At 50.4% G+C, this 16,118-nt stretch overlaps 30 non-coding genes across 30 annotated transcripts; all 30 read right to left on the bottom strand.

The window, feature by feature from the left end:
• Window positions 1-432: 432 nt before the first annotated feature.
• trnac-gca (transfer RNA cysteine (anticodon GCA)) lies at window positions 433-504 on the bottom strand. Its single transcript has one exon. It is a non-coding gene; the product is annotated as a tRNA-Cys (tRNA).
• A 150-nt stretch (window positions 505-654) lies between these two features.
• trnac-gca (transfer RNA cysteine (anticodon GCA)) lies at window positions 655-726 on the bottom strand. The gene has a single exon. It is a non-coding gene; the product is annotated as a tRNA-Cys (tRNA).
• Window positions 727-1,211: 485 nt separating this feature from the next.
• Window positions 1,212-1,283, bottom strand: trnac-gca (transfer RNA cysteine (anticodon GCA)). The gene has a single exon. It is a non-coding gene; the product is annotated as a tRNA-Cys (tRNA).
• A 514-nt stretch (window positions 1,284-1,797) lies between these two features.
• trnac-gca (transfer RNA cysteine (anticodon GCA)) lies at window positions 1,798-1,869 on the bottom strand. The gene has a single exon. It is a non-coding gene; the product is annotated as a tRNA-Cys (tRNA).
• A 485-nt stretch (window positions 1,870-2,354) lies between these two features.
• Window positions 2,355-2,426, bottom strand: trnac-gca (transfer RNA cysteine (anticodon GCA)). The gene has a single exon. It is a non-coding gene; the product is annotated as a tRNA-Cys (tRNA).
• Window positions 2,427-2,564: 138 nt separating this feature from the next.
• Window positions 2,565-2,636, bottom strand: trnac-gca (transfer RNA cysteine (anticodon GCA)). Its single transcript has one exon. It is a non-coding gene; the product is annotated as a tRNA-Cys (tRNA).
• Window positions 2,637-2,731: 95 nt separating this feature from the next.
• Window positions 2,732-2,803, bottom strand: trnac-gca (transfer RNA cysteine (anticodon GCA)). The gene has a single exon. It is a non-coding gene; the product is annotated as a tRNA-Cys (tRNA).
• A 138-nt stretch (window positions 2,804-2,941) lies between these two features.
• On the bottom strand, window positions 2,942-3,013 carry trnac-gca (transfer RNA cysteine (anticodon GCA)). The gene has a single exon. It is a non-coding gene; the product is annotated as a tRNA-Cys (tRNA).
• Window positions 3,014-3,842: 829 nt separating this feature from the next.
• On the bottom strand, window positions 3,843-3,914 carry trnac-gca (transfer RNA cysteine (anticodon GCA)). Its single transcript has one exon. It is a non-coding gene; the product is annotated as a tRNA-Cys (tRNA).
• A 694-nt stretch (window positions 3,915-4,608) lies between these two features.
• trnac-gca (transfer RNA cysteine (anticodon GCA)) lies at window positions 4,609-4,680 on the bottom strand. Its single transcript has one exon. It is a non-coding gene; the product is annotated as a tRNA-Cys (tRNA).
• A 150-nt stretch (window positions 4,681-4,830) lies between these two features.
• Window positions 4,831-4,902, bottom strand: trnac-gca (transfer RNA cysteine (anticodon GCA)). The gene has a single exon. It is a non-coding gene; the product is annotated as a tRNA-Cys (tRNA).
• A 485-nt stretch (window positions 4,903-5,387) lies between these two features.
• On the bottom strand, window positions 5,388-5,459 carry trnac-gca (transfer RNA cysteine (anticodon GCA)). The gene has a single exon. It is a non-coding gene; the product is annotated as a tRNA-Cys (tRNA).
• Window positions 5,460-5,944: 485 nt separating this feature from the next.
• On the bottom strand, window positions 5,945-6,016 carry trnac-gca (transfer RNA cysteine (anticodon GCA)). The gene has a single exon. It is a non-coding gene; the product is annotated as a tRNA-Cys (tRNA).
• A 318-nt stretch (window positions 6,017-6,334) lies between these two features.
• trnac-gca (transfer RNA cysteine (anticodon GCA)) lies at window positions 6,335-6,406 on the bottom strand. The gene has a single exon. It is a non-coding gene; the product is annotated as a tRNA-Cys (tRNA).
• Window positions 6,407-6,501: 95 nt separating this feature from the next.
• trnac-gca (transfer RNA cysteine (anticodon GCA)) lies at window positions 6,502-6,573 on the bottom strand. The gene has a single exon. It is a non-coding gene; the product is annotated as a tRNA-Cys (tRNA).
• A 304-nt stretch (window positions 6,574-6,877) lies between these two features.
• trnac-gca (transfer RNA cysteine (anticodon GCA)) lies at window positions 6,878-6,949 on the bottom strand. The gene has a single exon. It is a non-coding gene; the product is annotated as a tRNA-Cys (tRNA).
• Window positions 6,950-7,099: 150 nt separating this feature from the next.
• On the bottom strand, window positions 7,100-7,171 carry trnac-gca (transfer RNA cysteine (anticodon GCA)). Its single transcript has one exon. It is a non-coding gene; the product is annotated as a tRNA-Cys (tRNA).
• Window positions 7,172-7,475: 304 nt separating this feature from the next.
• trnac-gca (transfer RNA cysteine (anticodon GCA)) lies at window positions 7,476-7,547 on the bottom strand. The gene has a single exon. It is a non-coding gene; the product is annotated as a tRNA-Cys (tRNA).
• Window positions 7,548-8,031: 484 nt separating this feature from the next.
• On the bottom strand, window positions 8,032-8,103 carry trnac-gca (transfer RNA cysteine (anticodon GCA)). The gene has a single exon. It is a non-coding gene; the product is annotated as a tRNA-Cys (tRNA).
• Window positions 8,104-8,587: 484 nt separating this feature from the next.
• trnac-gca (transfer RNA cysteine (anticodon GCA)) lies at window positions 8,588-8,659 on the bottom strand. Its single transcript has one exon. It is a non-coding gene; the product is annotated as a tRNA-Cys (tRNA).
• Window positions 8,660-8,977: 318 nt separating this feature from the next.
• On the bottom strand, window positions 8,978-9,049 carry trnac-gca (transfer RNA cysteine (anticodon GCA)). The gene has a single exon. It is a non-coding gene; the product is annotated as a tRNA-Cys (tRNA).
• A 95-nt stretch (window positions 9,050-9,144) lies between these two features.
• trnac-gca (transfer RNA cysteine (anticodon GCA)) lies at window positions 9,145-9,216 on the bottom strand. The gene has a single exon. It is a non-coding gene; the product is annotated as a tRNA-Cys (tRNA).
• A 304-nt stretch (window positions 9,217-9,520) lies between these two features.
• On the bottom strand, window positions 9,521-9,592 carry trnac-gca (transfer RNA cysteine (anticodon GCA)). Its single transcript has one exon. It is a non-coding gene; the product is annotated as a tRNA-Cys (tRNA).
• Window positions 9,593-9,742: 150 nt separating this feature from the next.
• On the bottom strand, window positions 9,743-9,814 carry trnac-gca (transfer RNA cysteine (anticodon GCA)). Its single transcript has one exon. It is a non-coding gene; the product is annotated as a tRNA-Cys (tRNA).
• A 304-nt stretch (window positions 9,815-10,118) lies between these two features.
• trnac-gca (transfer RNA cysteine (anticodon GCA)) lies at window positions 10,119-10,190 on the bottom strand. The gene has a single exon. It is a non-coding gene; the product is annotated as a tRNA-Cys (tRNA).
• Window positions 10,191-10,674: 484 nt separating this feature from the next.
• Window positions 10,675-10,746, bottom strand: trnac-gca (transfer RNA cysteine (anticodon GCA)). Its single transcript has one exon. It is a non-coding gene; the product is annotated as a tRNA-Cys (tRNA).
• A 485-nt stretch (window positions 10,747-11,231) lies between these two features.
• trnac-gca (transfer RNA cysteine (anticodon GCA)) lies at window positions 11,232-11,303 on the bottom strand. The gene has a single exon. It is a non-coding gene; the product is annotated as a tRNA-Cys (tRNA).
• Window positions 11,304-11,441: 138 nt separating this feature from the next.
• trnac-gca (transfer RNA cysteine (anticodon GCA)) lies at window positions 11,442-11,513 on the bottom strand. Its single transcript has one exon. It is a non-coding gene; the product is annotated as a tRNA-Cys (tRNA).
• A 94-nt stretch (window positions 11,514-11,607) lies between these two features.
• trnac-gca (transfer RNA cysteine (anticodon GCA)) lies at window positions 11,608-11,679 on the bottom strand. Its single transcript has one exon. It is a non-coding gene; the product is annotated as a tRNA-Cys (tRNA).
• Window positions 11,680-12,330: 651 nt separating this feature from the next.
• trnac-gca (transfer RNA cysteine (anticodon GCA)) lies at window positions 12,331-12,402 on the bottom strand. The gene has a single exon. It is a non-coding gene; the product is annotated as a tRNA-Cys (tRNA).
• Window positions 12,403-16,118: the final 3,716 nt, after the last annotated feature.

The raw sequence follows: 16,118 nt of genomic DNA, 5'->3' as shown, positions 1-16,118 counted from the left end.
AAAGAAGGACACTTCGAATCCCGCATAAAAAAGCTGTTCAAAGAAAAGCCAATCATAGGCAGTTTGAACTCAATTCTTGTCGACAGGGGGCACCCAGAGTTAAACTGGGGACCTCCTGATCTGCAGTCAAATGCTCTGCCGCTGATCTGTACCCCCGCTTCTATACACCTGCCATGCGCCAAAGAAGGGCACTTCGAGTCTCGCATAAAACTGCTATTCGACGAAAAGCCAATCATGGCCAGTTTGAACTCAATTCCAGCTGACAGGGGGCACCCGGAGTTGAACAGGGAACCTCTTGATCAGCAGTCAAATGCTCTGCCGCTGAGCTATACCACCCCTTCAGGACACCCGCCGAGTTACACCCCCACTTCTAGATACCTGCCATCCGCCAAAGAAGGCCACTTCGAGTCCCGCATAAAGTAAGTAAAGACAGGGGGGCACCCAGAGTTGAACTGGGGACCTCTTGATCTGCAGTCAAATGCTCTGCCACTGAGCTATACCCCCACTTCTGGACACAAAGAAGGACACGTGCCAAGTTACACTCCCGTTTCCAGATACCTGCCATCCGCCAAAGTAGGGCACTTCGAGTCTCGCATAAAACTGCTATTCGACGAAAAGCCAATAATGGCCAGTTTGAACTCAATTCTAGTCGACAGGGGGCACCCAGAGTTGAACTGGGGACCTCTTGATCTGCAGTCAAATGCTCTGCCACTGAGCTATACCCCCACTTCTGGACACCCGCCGAGTTACACTCCCGCTTCCAGATACCTGCCATCCGCCAAAGAAAGCCACTTCGAGTCTCGCATAAAACAGCTATTCAAAGAAAAGCCAATCATAGGCAGTTTGAACACAATTCTAGTCGGCAGGGGGCACCCAGAGTTAAACTGGGGACCTCCTGATCTGCAGTCAAATGCTCTGCCGCTGATCTTTACCCCCGCTTCTATCCACCTGCCATGCGCCAAAGAAGGGCACTTCGAGTCTCGCGTAAAACAGCGATTCAACGAAAAGCCAATCATGGCCAGTTTGAACTCAATTCCAGCTGACAGGGGGCACCCGGAGTTGAACAGGGAACCTCATGATCAGCAGTCAAATGCTCTGCCGCTGAGCTATACCACCCCTTCAGGACACCCGCCGAGTTACACCCCCACTTCTAGATACCTGGCATCCGCCAAAGAAGGCCACTTCGAGTCCCGCATAAAGTAAGTAAAGACAGGGGGCACCCAGAGTTGAACTGGGGACCTCTTGATCTGCAGTCAAATGCTCTGCCACTGAGCTATACCCCCACTTCTGGACACCCGCCGAGTTACACTCCCGCTTCCAGATACCTGCCATCCGCCAAAGTCGGGCACTTCGAGTCTCGCATAAAACTGCTATTCGACGAAAAGCCAATAATGGCCAGTTTGAACTCAATTCTAGTCGACAGGGGCACCCAGAGTTGAACAGGGAACCTCTTGATCTGCAGTCAAATGCTCTGCCGCTGAGCTATACCAGCCCTTCAGGACCCCTGCCGAGTTACACCCCCACTTCTAGATACCTGCCATCCGCCAAAGAAGGACACTTCGAATCCCGCATAAAAAAGCTGTTCAAAGAAAAGCCAATCATAGGCAGTTTGAACTCAATTCTAGTCGGCAGGGGGCACCCAGAGTTAAACTGGGGACCTCCTGATCTGCAGTCAAATGCTCTGCCGCTGAGCTATACCACCCCTTCAGGACACCCGCCGAGTTACACCCCCACTTCTAGATACCTGGCATCCGCCAAAGAAGGCCACTTCGAGTCCCGCATAAAGTAAGTAAAGACAGGGGGCACCCAGAGTTGAACTGGGGACCTCTTGATCTGCAGTCAAATGCTCTGCCACTGAGCTATACCCCCACTTCTGGACACCCGCCGAGTTACACTCCCGCTTCCAGATACCTGCCATCCGCCAAAGAAAGCCACTTCGAGTCTCGCATAAAACAGCTATTCAAAGAAAAGCCAATCATAGGCAGTTTGAACTCAATTCTAGTCGGCAGGGGGCACCCAGAGTTAAACTGGGGACCTCCTGATCTGCAGTCAAATGCTCTGCCGCTGATCTATACCCCCGCTTCTATCCACCTGCTATGCGCCAAAGAAGGGCACTTCGAGTCTCGCGTAAAACAGCGATTCAACGAAAAGCCAATCATGGCCAGTTTGAACTCAATTCCAGCTAACAAGGGGCACCCCGAGTTGAACAGGGAACCTTTTGATCTGCAGTCAAATGCTCTGCCGCTGAGCTATACCACCCCTTCAGGACACCCGCCGAGTTACACCCCCACTTCTAGATATCTGCCATCCGCCAAAGAAGGACACTTCGAGTCCCGCATAAAGTAAGTAAAGACAGGGGGCACCCAGAGTTGAACCGGGGACCTCTTGATCTGCAGTCAAATGCTCTGCCCCTGAGCTATACCCCCACTTCTGGACACGTGCCGAGTTACACTCCCGTTTCCAGATACCTGCCATCCGCCAAAGTCGGGCACTTCGAGTCTCGCATAAAACTGCTATTCGACGAAAAGCCAATAATGGCCAGTTTGAACTCAATTCTAGTCGACAGGGGGCACCCAGAGTTGAACTGGGGACCTCTTGATCTGCAGTCAAATGCTCTGCCACTGAGCTATATCCCCACTTCAGGACACCTGCCGAGTTATACCCCCACTTCTAGATACCTGCCATCCGCCAAAGAAGGACACTTCGCGTCCCGCATAAAGTAAGTAAAGACAGGGGGCACCCAGAGTTAAACCGGGGACCTCTTGATCTGCAGTCAAATGCTCTGCCCCTGAGCTATACCCCCACTTCTGGACACCCGCCGAGTTACACTCCCGCTTCCAGATACCTGCCATCCGCCAAAGAAAGCCACTTCGAGTCTCGCATGAAACAGCTATTCAAAGATAAGCCAATCATAGGCAGTTTGAACTCAATTCGAGTCGACAGGGGGCACCCAGAGTTAAACTGGGGACCTCCTGATCTGCAGTCAAATGCTCTGCCGCTGAGCTATACCCCCACTTCTGCACACCTGCCGAGTTACACTCCCGTTTCCAGATACCTGCCACCGCCAAAGAAGGGCACTTCGAGTCTCGCATAAAACTGCTATTCAACGAAAAGCCAATCATGGCCAGTTTGAACTCAATTCCAGCTGACAGGGGGCACCCGGAGTTGAACAGGGAACCTCTTGATCTGCAGTCAAACGCTCTGCCGCTGAGCTATACCACCCCTTCAGGTCACCCGCTGAGTTACACCCCCACTTCTAGATACAGTAAAGTCTCGTTATATCGATATTCAAGGGAGTCCGAAAAAATATCGATATAACCGGGACTATCGATATATCCGACCCTGTTTGCATGTAATTTTCTCCGTGCGTGCATAGAAATAGTATCGATATAACCGGGACTATCGATATATCCGATATCGATATAACGAGACTTTACTGTACCTGCCATCCGCCAAAGAAGGACACTTCGAGTCCCGCATAAAGTAAGTAAAGACAGGGGGCACGCAGAGTTGAACCGGGGACCTCTTGATCTGCAGTCAAATGCTCTGCCGCTGAGCTATACCCCCACTTCAGGACACCCGCCGAGTTACACTCCCGTTTCCAGATACCTGCCATCCGCCAAAGAAAGCCACTTCGAGTCTCGCATAAAACAGCTATTCAAAGAAAAGCCAATCATATGCAGTTTGAACTCAATTCGAGGCGACAGGGGGCACCCAGAGTTAAACTGGGGACCTCCTGATCTGCAGTCAAATGCTCTGCCGCTGATCTATACCCCCGCCTCTATACACCTGCCATGCGCCAAAGAAGGGCACTTCGAGTCCCGCATAAAGTAAGTAAAGACAGGGGGCACCCAGAGTTGAACCGGGGACCTCTTGATCTGCAGTCAAATGCTCTGCCCCTGAGCTATACCCCCACTTCAGGACACCCGCCGAGTTACACTCCCGTTTCCAGATACCTGCCACCGCCAAAGAAGGGCACTTCGAGTCTCGCGTAAAACAGCTATTCAACGAGAAGCCAATCATGGCCAGTTTGAACTCAATTCCAGTCGACAGGGGGCACCCAGAGTTGAACCGGGGACCTCTTGATCTGCAGTCAAATGCTCTGCCGCTGAGCTATACCCCGACTTCAGGACACCCGCCGATTTACACTCCCGTTTCCAGATACCTGCCATCCGCCAAAGAAAGCCACTTCGAGTCTCGCATAAAACAGCTATTCAAAGAAAAGCCAATCATAGGCAGTTTGAACTCAATTCGAGGCGACAAGGGGCACCCAGAGTTAAACTGGGGACCTCCTGATCTGCAGTCAAATGCTCTGCCGCTGATCTATACCCCCGCTTCTATACACCTGCCATGCGCCACAGAAGGGCACTTCGAGTCTCGCATAAAACTGCTATTCGACGAAAAGCCAATCATGGCCAGTTTGAACTCAATTCCAGCTGACAGGGGGCACCCGGAGTTGAACAGGGAACCTCTTGATCAGCAGTCAAATGCTCTGCCGCTGAGCTATACCACCCCTTCTGGACACCCGCCGAGTTACACCCCCACTTCTAGATACCTGCCATCCGCCAAAGAAGGACACTTCGAGTCCCGCATAAAGTAAGTAAAGACAGGGGGCACCCAGAGTTGAACCGGGGACCTCTTGATCTGCAGTCAAATGCTCTGCCCCTGAGCTATACCCCCACTTCTGGACACAAAGAAGGACACGTGCCGAGTTACACTCCCGTTTCCAGATACCTGCCATCCGCCAAAGTAGGGCACTTCGAGTCTCGCATAAAACTGCTATTCGACGAAAAGCCAATAATGGCCAGTTTGAACTCAATTCTAGTCGACAGGGGGCACCCAGAGTTGAACTGGGGACCTCTTGATCTGCAGTCAAATGCTCTGCCACTGAGCTATACCCCCACTTCTGGACACCCGCCGAGTTACACTCCCGCTTCCAGATACCTGCCATCCGCCAAAGAAAGCCACTTCGAGTCTCGCATAAAACAGCTATTCAAAGAAAAGCCAATCATAGGCAGTTTGAACACAATTCTAGTCGGCAGGGGGCACCCAGAGTTAAACTGGGGACCTCCTGATCTGCAGTCAAATGCTCTGCCGCTGATCTTTACCCCCGCTTCTATCCACCTGCCATGCGCCAAAGAAGGGCACTTCGAGTCTCGCGAAAAACAGCGATTCAACGAAAAGCCAATCATGGCCAGTTTGAACTCAATTCCAGCTGACAGGGGGCACCCGGAGTTGAACAGGGAACCTCATGATCAGCAGTCAAATGCTCTGCCGCTGAGCTATACCACCCCTTCAGGACACCCGCCGAGTTACACCCCCACTTCTAGATACCTGGCATCCGCCAAAGAAGGCCACTTCGAGTCCCGCATAAAGTAAGTAAAGACAGGGGGCACCCAGAGTTGAACTGGGGACCTCTTGATCTGCAGTCAAATGCTCTGCCACTGAGCTATACCCCCACTTCTGGACACCCGCCGAGTTACACTCCCGCTTCCAGATACCTGCCATCCGCCAAAGAAAGCCACTTCGAGTCTCGCATAAAACAGCTATTCAAAGAAAAGCCAATCATAGGCAGTTTGAACTCAATTCTAGTCGGCAGGGGGCACCCAGAGTTAAACTGGGGACCTCCTGATCTGCAGTCAAATGCTCTGCCGCTGATCTATACCCCCGCTTCTATCCACCTGCCATGCGCCAAAGAAGGGCACTTCGAGTCTCGCGTAAAACAGCGATTCAACGAAAAGCCAATCATGGCCAGTTTGAACTCAATTCCAGCTGACAGGGGGCACCCGGAGTTGAACAGGGAACCTCTTGATCAGCAATCAAATGCTCTGCCGCTGAGCTATACCACCCCTTCAGGACACCCGCCGAGTTACACCCCCACTTCTAGATACCTGCCATCCGCCAAAGAAGGACACGTCGAGTCCCGCATAAAGTAAGTAAAGACAGGGGGCACCCAGAGTTGAACCGGGGACCTCTTGATCTGCAGTCAAATGCTCTGCCCCTGAGCTATACCCCCACTTCTGGACACGTGCCGAGTTACACTCCCGTTTCCAGATACCTGCCATCCGCCAAAGAAGGGCACTTCGAGTCTCGCATAAAACTGCTATTCGACGAAAAGCCAATAATGGCCAGTTTGAACTCAATTCGAGTCGACAGGGGGCACCCAGATTTAAACTGGGGACCTCCTGATCTGCAGTCAAATGCTCTGCCGCTGATCTATACCCCCGCTTCTATACACCTGCCATCCGCCACAGAAGGGCACTTCGAGTCTCGCATAAAACTGCTATTCGACGAAAAGCCAATAATGGCCAGTTTGAACTCAATTCTAGTCGACAGGGGGCACCCAGAGTTGAACAGGGGATCTCTTGATCTGCAGTCAAATGCTCTGCCACTGAGCTATACCCCCACTTCAGGACACCCGCTGAGTTATACCCCCACTTCTAGATACCTGCCATCCGCCAAAGAAGGACGCTTCGAGTCCCGCATAAAGTAAGTAAAGACAGGGGGCACCCAGAGTTGAACCGGGGACCTCTTGATCTGCAGTCAAATGCTCTGCCGCTGAGCTATACCCCCACTTCTGGACACCCGCCGAGTTACACTCCCGCTTCCAGATACCTGCCATCCGCCAAAGTAGGGCACTTCGAGTCTCGCATAAAACTGCTATTCGACGAAAAGCCAATAATGGCCAGTTTGAACTCAATTCTAGTCGACAGGGGCACCCAGAGTTGAACAGGGAACCTCTTGATCTGCAGTCAAATGCTCTGCCGCTGGGCTATACCAGCCCTTCAGGACCCCTGCCGAGTTACACCCCCACTTCTAGATACCTGCCATCCGCCAAAGAAGGACACTTCGAGTCCCGCATAAAGTAAGTAAAGACAGGGGGCACCCAGAGTTGAACCGGGGACCTCTTGATCTGCAGTCAAACGCTCTGCCCCTGAGCTATACCCCCACTTCTGGACACAAAGAAGGACACGTGCCGAGTTACACTCCCGTTTCCAGATACCTGCCATCCGCCAAAGTAGGGCACTTCGAGTCTCGCATAAAACTGCTATTCGACGAAAAGCCAATAATGGCCAGTTTGAACTCAATTCTAGTCGACAGGGGGCACCCAGAGTTGAACTGGGGACCTCTTGATCTGCAGTCAAATGCTCTGCCACTGAGCTATACCCCCACTTCTGGACACCCGCCGAGTTACACTCCCGCTTCCAGATACCTGCCATCCGCCAAAGAAAGCCACTTCTAGTCTCGCATAAAACAGCTATTCAAAGAAAAGCCAATCATAGGCAGTTTGAACACAATTCTAGTCGACAGGGGCACCCAGAGTTGAACAGGGAACCTCATGATCAGCAGTCAAATGCTCTGCCGCTGAGCTATACCACCCCTTCAGGACCCCCGCCGAGTTACACCCCCACTTCTAGATACCTGGCATCCGCCAAAGAAGGCCACTTCGAGTCCCGCATAAAGTAAGTAAAGACAGGGGGCACCCAGAGTTGAACTGGGGACCTCTTGATCTGCAGTCAAATGCTCTGCCACTGAGCTATACCCCCACTTCTGGACACCCGCCGAGTTACACTCCCGCTTCCAGATACCTGCCATCCGCCAAAGAAAGCCACTTCGAGTCTCGCATAAAACAGCTATTCAAAGAAAAGCCAATCATAGGCAGTTTGAACACAATTCTAGTCGACAGGGGCACCCAGAGTTAAACTGGGGACCTCCTGATCTGCAGTCAAATGCTCTGCCGCTGATCTTTACCCCCGCTTCTATCCACCTGCCATGCGCCAAAGAAGGGCACTTCGAGTCTCGCGAAAAACAGCGATTCAACGAAAAGCCAATCATGGCCAGTTTGAACTCAATTCCAGCTGACAGGGGGCACCCGGAGTTGAACAGGGAACCTCATGATCAGCAGTCAAATGCTCTGCCGCTGAGCTATACCACCCCTTCAGGACACCCGCCGAGTTACACCCCCACTTCTAGATACCTGGCATCCGCCAAAGAAGGCCACTTCGAGTCCCGCATAAAGTAAGTAAAGACAGGGGGCACCCAGAGTTGAACTGGGGACCTCTTGATCTGCAGTCAAATGCTCTGCCACTGAGCTATACCCCCACTTCTGGACACCCGCCGAGTTACACTCCCGCTTCCAGATACCTGCCATCCGCCAAAGAAAGCCACTTCGAGTCTCGCATAAAACAGCTATTCAAAGAAAAGCCAATCATAGGCAGTTTGAACACAATTCTAGTCGACAGGGGCACCCAGAGTTAAACTGGGGACCTCCTGATCTGCAGTCAAATGCTCTGCCGCTGATCTTTACCCCCGCTTCTATCCACCTGCCATGCGCCAAAGAAGGGCACTTCGAGTCTCGCGTAAAACAGAGATTCAACGAAGAGCCAATCATGGCCAGTTTGAACTCAATTCCAGCTGACAGGGGGCACCCGGAGTTGAACAGGGAACCTCTTGATCAGCAATCAAATGCTCTGCCACTGAGCTATACCACCCCTTCAGGACACCCGCCGAGTTACACCCCCACTTCTAGATACCTGCCATCCGCCAAAGAAGGACACGTCGAGTCCCGCATAAAGTAAGTAAAGACAGGGGGCACCCAGAGTTGAACCGGGGACCTCTTGATCTGCAGTCAAATGCTCTGCCCCTGAGCTATACCCCCACTTCTGGACACGTGCCGAGTTACACTCCCGTTTCCAGATACCTGCCATCCGCCAAAGAAGGGCACTTCGAGTCTCGCATAAAACTGCTATTCGACGAAAAGCCAATAATGGCCAGTTTGAACTCAATTCGAGTCGACAGGGGGCACCCAGATTTAAACTGGGGACCTCCTGATCTGCAGTCAAATGCTCTGCCGCTGATCTATACCCCCGCTTCTATACACCTGCCATCCGCCACAGAAGGGCACTTCGAGTCTCGCATAAAACTGCTATTCGACGAAAAGCCAATAATGGCCAGTTTGAACTCAATTCTAGTCGACAGGGGGCACCCAGAGTTGAACAGGGGATCTCTTGATCTGCAGTCAAATGCTCTGCCACTGAGCTATACCCCCACTTCAGGACACCCGCTGAGTTATACCCCCACTTCTAGATACCTGCCATCCGCCAAAGAAGGACGCTTCGAGTCCCGCATAAAGTAAGTAAAGACAGGGGGCACCCAGAGTTGAACCGGGGACCTCTTGATCTGCAGTCAAATGCTCTGCCGCTGAGCTATACCCCCACTTCTGGACACCCGCCGAGTTACACTCCCGCTTCCAGATACCTGCCATCCGCCAAAGTAGGGCACTTCGAGTCTCGCATAAAACTGCTATTCGACGAAAAGCCAATAATGGCCAGTTTGAACTCAATTCTAGTCGACAGGGGCACCCAGAGTTGAACAGGGAACCTCTTGATCTGCAGTCAAATGCTCTGCCGCTGAGCTATACCAGCCCTTCAGGACCCCTGCCGAGTTACACCCCCACTTCTAGATACCTGCCATCCGCCAAAGAAGGACACTTCGAGTCCCGCATAAAGTAAGTAAAGACAGGGGGCACCCAGAGTTGAACCGGGGACCTCTTGATCTGCAGTCAAACGCTCTGCCCCTGAGCTATACCCCCACTTCTGGACACAAAGAAGGACACGTGCCGAGTTACACTCCCGTTTCCAGATACCTGCCATCCGCCAAAGTAGGGCACTTCGAGTCTCGCATAAAACTGCTATTCGACGAAAAGCCAATAATGGCCAGTTTGAACTCAATTCTAGTCGACAGGGGGCACCCAGAGTTGAACTGGGGACCTCTTGATCTGCAGTCAAATGCTCTGCCACTGAGCTATACCCCCACTTCTGGACACCCGCCGAGTTACACTCCCGCTTCCAGATACCTGCCATCCGCCAAAGAAAGCCACTTCTAGTCTCGCATAAAACAGCTATTCAAAGAAAAGCCAATCATAGGCAGTTTGAACACAATTCTAGTCGACAGGGGCACCCAGAGTTGAACAGGGAACCTCATGATCAGCAGTCAAATGCTCTGCCGCTGAGCTATACCACCCCTTCAGGACCCCCGCCGAGTTACACCCCCACTTCTAGATACCTGGCATCCGCCAAAGAAGGCCACTTCGAGTCCCGCATAAAGTAAGTAAAGACAGGGGGCACCCAGAGTTGAACTGGGGACCTCTTGATCTGCAGTCAAATGCTCTGCCACTGAGCTATACCCCCACTTCTGGACACCCGCCGAGTTACACTCCCGCTTCCAGATACCTGCCATCCGCCAAAGAAAGCCACTTCGAGTCTCGCATAAAACAGCTATTCAAAGAAAAGCCAATCATAGGCAGTTTGAACACAATTCTAGTCGACAGGGGCACCCAGAGTTAAACTGGGGACCTCCTGATCTGCAGTCAAATGCTCTGCCGCTGATCTTTACCCCCGCTTCTATCCACCTGCCATGCGCCAAAGAAGGGCACTTCGAGTCTCGCGTAAAACAGAGATTCAACGAAGAGCCAATCATGGCCAGTTTGAACTCAATTCCAGCTGACAGGGGGCACCCGGAGTTGAACAGGGAACCTCTTGATCAGCAATCAAATGCTCTGCCGCTGAGCTATACCACCCCTTCAGGACACCCGCCGAGTTACACCCCCACTTCTAGATACCTGCCATCCGCCAAAGAAGGCCACTTCGAGTCCCGCATAAAGTAAGTAAAGACAGGGGGCACCCAGAGTTGAACTGGGGACCTCTTGATCTGCAGTCAAATGCTCTGCCACTGAGCTATACCCCCACTTCTGGACACCCGCCGAGTTACACTCCCGCTTCCAGATACCTGCCATCCGCCAAAGAAAGCCACTTCGAGTCTCGCATAAAACAGCTATTCAAAGAAAAGCCAATCATAGGCAGTTTGAACTCAATTCTAGTCGGCAGGGGGCACCCAGAGTTAAACTGGGGACCTCCTGATCTGCAGTCAAATGCTCTGCCGCTGATCTATACCCCCGCTTCTATCCACCTGCCATGCGCCAAAGAAGGGCACTTCGAGTCTCGCGTAAAACAGCGATTCAACGAAAAGCCAATCATGGCCAGTTTGAACTCAATTCCAGCTGACAAGGGGCACCCCGAGTTGAACAGGGAACCTCTTGATCTGCAGTCAAATGCTCTGCCGCTGAGCTATACCACCCCTTCAGGACACCCGCCGAGTTACACCCCCACTTCTAGATATCTGCCATCCGCCAAAGAAGGACACTTCGAGTCCCGCATAAAGTAAGTAAAGACAGGGGGCACCCAGAGTTGAACCGGGGACCTCTTGATCTGCAGTCAAATGCTCTGCCCCTGAGCTATACCCCCACTTCTGGACACGTGCCGAGTTACACTCCCGTTTCCAGATACCTGCCATCCGCCAAAGTCGGGCACTTCGAGTCTCGCATAAAACTGCTATTCGACGAAAAGCCAATAATGGCCAGTTTGAACTCAATTCTAGTCGACAGGGGGCACCCAGAGTTGAACTAGGGACCTCTTGATCTGCAGTCAAATGCTCTGCCACTGAGCTATACCCCCACTTCAGGACACCTGCCGAGTTATACCCCCACTTCTAGATACCTGCCACCGCCAAAGAATGGCACTTCGAGTCTCGCATAAAGTAAGTAAAGACAGGGGGCACCCAGAGTTAAACCGGGGACCTCTTGATCTGCAGTCAAATGCTCTGCCCCTGAGCTATACCCCCACTTCTGGACACCCGCCGAGTTACACTCCCGCTTCCAGATACCTGCCACCGCCAAAGAAGGGCACTTCGAGTCTCGCATAAAACTGCTATTCAACGAAAAGCCAATCATGGCCAGTTTGAACTCAATTCCAGCTGACAGGGGGCACCCAGAGTTGAACAGGGAACCTTTTGATCTGCAGTCAAACGCTCTGCCGCTGAGCCATACCACCCCTTCAGGTCACCCGCTGAGTTACACCCCCACTTCTAGATACCTGCCATCCGCCAAAGAAGGACACTTCGAGTCCCGCATAAAGTAAGTAAAGACAGGGGGCACGCAGAGTTGAACCGGGGACCTCTTGATCTGCAGTCAAATGCTCTGCCGCTGAGCTACACCCCCACTTCAGGACACCCGCTGAGTTACACTCCCGTTTCCAGATACCTGCCATCCGCCAAAGAAGGGCACTTCGAGTCTCGCATAAAACTGCTATTCGACGAAAAGCCAATAATGGCCAGTTTGAACTCAATTCGAGTCGACAGGGGGCACCCAGATTTAAACTGGGGACCTCCTGATCTGCAGTCAAATGCTCTGCCGCTGATCTGTACCCCCGCTTCTATACACCTGCCATGCGCCAAAGAAGGGCACTTCGAGTCCCGCATAAAGTAAGTAAAGACAGGGGGCACCCAGAGTTGAACCGGGGACCTCTTGATCTGCAGTCAAATGCTCTGCCGCTGAGCTATACCCACACTTCTAGACCCCTGCCATCTGCCAAAGAAGGGCAGTTCTAGTCTCGCATAAAACTATTCAAAGAATAGCCAATCATAGGCAGTTTGAACTCAATTCCAGCTGACAGGGGGCAACCAGAGTTGCCTGTTGATCGGCAGTCAAATGATCTGCCGCTGAGCTATACCCCTCTTCCACTTGCCACCCGCCAAGGAAAGCCTCTTCGAGTCCTGCACAAAGTAGGTATCGAAAGAACAGCTAATATTGGATTTTAAACAAAATTCAGCTGACAGGGGACACCCAGAGTTGAAGCGGAGACCTCTTGATGTGGACTCAAATGCTCTACCGATGACCTACACCCCCACCACTGACTCATACCCCAGCTTCTAGATCCCTGCCATCCGCCAAAGAAGGGCACTTCGAGTACCGCATAAAATAGGTATCCAAAGAAAAGCCAATCTTGGAGTTTAAACTCAATTCCAACTGAGATGGGGAATCCAGAGTTGAACTGGGGACCTCTTGAGCTGCAGTCAAACACTCTGCTGCTTAGCTAAACCAGCACTTCTTGAACCTGGCCACTGAGTTACACCACCACCTCTAGGTAACTACCATCCGCCTTAGAAGGCCACTTCTCGAGTCTCGCATAAATTCCGGATCCAAAGAATAGCCAGGCTTGGAGTTTAAGCTGAATTCTAGATGACAGGGGGAACCGAGAGTTGACCTGGGGACCTATTGATCTGCAGTCAAATGATCTGCCACGGAGCTGCACCCTCATTTCTCGCTACACGCCACTGAGTTCCACCACCGCTTCGAGATCCCTGCCATCCGCCACAGAAGGGTACTTATCGAGACCAGCATAAAATACATATCCAAAGAATAGCCAGGGTTGGAGCTTTAATTCAATTTCAGCTGCCAGGGGGGACCAAGACTTTAACTGTGGACCTGTTGATCTGCAGTCAAATGCTCTGCCACTGAGTTACAGCCCCACTTCCAGACACCTGCCATCTGAGTTACACCACTTCTCTAGTCCAGCATAAAATATGTATCCATAAAACAGCCAGCCTTGGAGTTCAAATCTGGACCCCCAGATTTGATCAGGGGACCTTTTGATCTTCAGTCAGATGCTCTGACGCTGTCCAACAGCCACCATGTTCGTCCTGGCATGTAATGTTAACAACTATCTAAACTCAATCTAAACCAAACAACCCATCTGAAAGGGCATTCCCAGTGATGCCATGATGTCACCTCATTGAAACGTTTCTGTGTGTGTGTGCGTGTGTGCAAACACTGCTTCCCTCCATTAGCTCGTAGCAGACAGCGTCGCATTGTTTCTGAGCCAAAAGCACCACATCAGTCCTCCCAAATGACACCTCGCACATCCTCCACTCCCAAAGCGGCCACAATGAGGCAGAAATCCTCCCTTTGGATGAGGACAGAGAGGCCCTCCCAGTTCCCAGCATGCTAATACTTGCAATGAGACCTTTACTAATTGGCCTCTTTGGAAAAGTGAGCGCCAAAAAGGCTTGAAGATGAGAAATGGGTCTTTTCGTGTTGTTACCTGTCATAAATGTGCTCCTGTTTAGCTGTAGCCTGGATGTCAAGGTTGTGCCGTGGAACCATTATAGTTGAACCTTGCCCAAGTTGATTTCATTTCAAGGAATTTGATGAAGAGTCTGAAATAATGGCATCTTTTTTATGCTTATTCGTGGTGGCAGGCCTTCATGACCAAGCAGTTGAATTCTACTGCAGTTTGTGGATCCGTGCATGTGGTGCATGCAGTGGAACCCCAACTACTCTGGCATCACAATTTTCCAGAATTTGGTATGACTGACTTTCAGATGTGTTTTTTAAATTTGACCAGCTAGAGAATAAATTGAACTGAGAACTCAAGGTACCACTGAATAGAAATATAGTATAATTTATTTGCTATCGTCAAAATAAAACGTGGTCAGGAAGAAACAACTCAATGCAAGGCCTGGTAATAATAGGGTGGTGTTTTCAATCACATATGTTGTGTAAGGGCAATTAGTGTGTGTGTGTGTGTGTGTGTGTGTGTGTGTGTGTGTGTGTGTGTGTGTGTGTGTGTGTGTGTGTGTGTGTGTGTGTGTGTGTGTGTGTGTGTGTGTGTGTGTTTGAGTGTGTGTATGTGCGTGTGCGTGTGTGTGGTGACTTTTGTCAGCGGGAAGCACGATTAACTCCCTCGCTTACTCCCAATTATTTCCCCGTGAGGAGATTAAAATCTCCCAAGTGAAACGACGCACACAATTGGCTACCTTGCATCCAATTTCCAACCCTCCCACCAGACGCTGTTTTAACACTCGGCACTTATCCAAACAGCTGTCGCTTGGATCGTACAGTTTTAGTTTGATGATTCAGCCTATGTGTAATTGAGGGCAATATTTAATTTATCACGTCAATCTATTGTTGAATGGATGGTGATAGAATTGAAGGAAGTCGGAAAAAGGAAGAGGAGTAAACTTTTTGGATGGAAGTGGAAGGGCAGTGAACAGAGCCTTGTGTTTTTATGTGGTTGCCCACATAAATGCTAGCAGGCTTTTCTTTTATATGTTAAAAAAATAATATTTACTCATTCACTGAGTTGATGTGAAAAATGTGTCCACTCCAGTCCTAGGGGTTTTATCATTTTCACTCAAATTTCAGGACCCACAGAATATTGAGTTTTACGACGACATAAACATTCAATACAGCGTAAGAAACCTCAGACTCTCTTCTTTCATCAGAAAAAAAATGAGGTAAGAACTAATTTATAGGGGTCTGGCGTTATCTGAGCTTGAAATGGGGGCAGCTGTACAAAATACAGCACAATACATACATATTTGTTTATATCGCACTTTAACAAGAGCTGAAGCTGGAACAAAGCGCTAACAAGGTAAAAAAGTGAAATGCTGCCGTCTTGTGGAAAAGAAAAAAACATTGCCAGAGGCCATGGCCAGCATTTTATTGTCACCCAAGCATGAAAAAACAAAACCCGAACAAATTTGGAAATGGCGCTCTACATCATATTTTCCATTCCCAAATAAATTCGTGAATGGCAGTGAATGAGTTAATTTTTGCTATTGGGCTAAAATTTGAATTAGGAGTAAAAGTGTAAATTACACAACCATAATTCAATCTGTCATATAAACATTCAATGCAGCATATGAAACTTTAGATGTTCTTATTTCATGAGAAAAAAGTTTATTTATAGCTTATTTGGTTCTGGAGTAACATTAGGTGCAAGTGGGGACAGCTGTACAAAAAGTTAAATGCTGCCCCCTCGTGGAAGGGGAAAAACATTGTCGGAAGTCTAAACAGTGCTTTATCGGCACGCACTGCAAGAAAAAACAAAAGGCAAACAAATTCGGTAATGGTGCGCTAGGTCATATTTGTAATTCCTGAATACATTCGGGGATGGCAGTGAATGAGTTAAAATCTCTTTTATAGCTCTCTGACTTTCCATTCCCAATTATTATTTCAACTTCAAATTTGTTGCAGGATCTGAGCACTTTTGACCTTTAACTGTATGTACTGTACTGATGAGTGATTCTCTCTGTGCGGCGGTCACACATGGAACGTTCTGACAGCAGGGAGGCGCGTCGGTCCAGAGAAGCAACGAGTGAGGTGCATCGTACAGTGTTGAGGGTGCAGGAAGTGACAGCGTGCTGGCATTCAAAGGTCTGAATTGGTTGTGACCCACTTCCCCTCCACTGCATCACTGCATGGACGCGTGTTTTTCTGT

The sequence above is a fragment of the Hippocampus bargibanti genome, linkage group LG10 (genome assembly GCF_051943395.1).
Source record: "Hippocampus bargibanti isolate YZ-2025 linkage group LG10, ASM5194339v1, whole genome shotgun sequence".
NCBI classification, from domain to species: domain Eukaryota; kingdom Metazoa; phylum Chordata; class Actinopteri; order Syngnathiformes; family Syngnathidae; genus Hippocampus; species Hippocampus bargibanti.
This window is presented reverse-complemented; position numbering and strand designations above follow the sequence as displayed.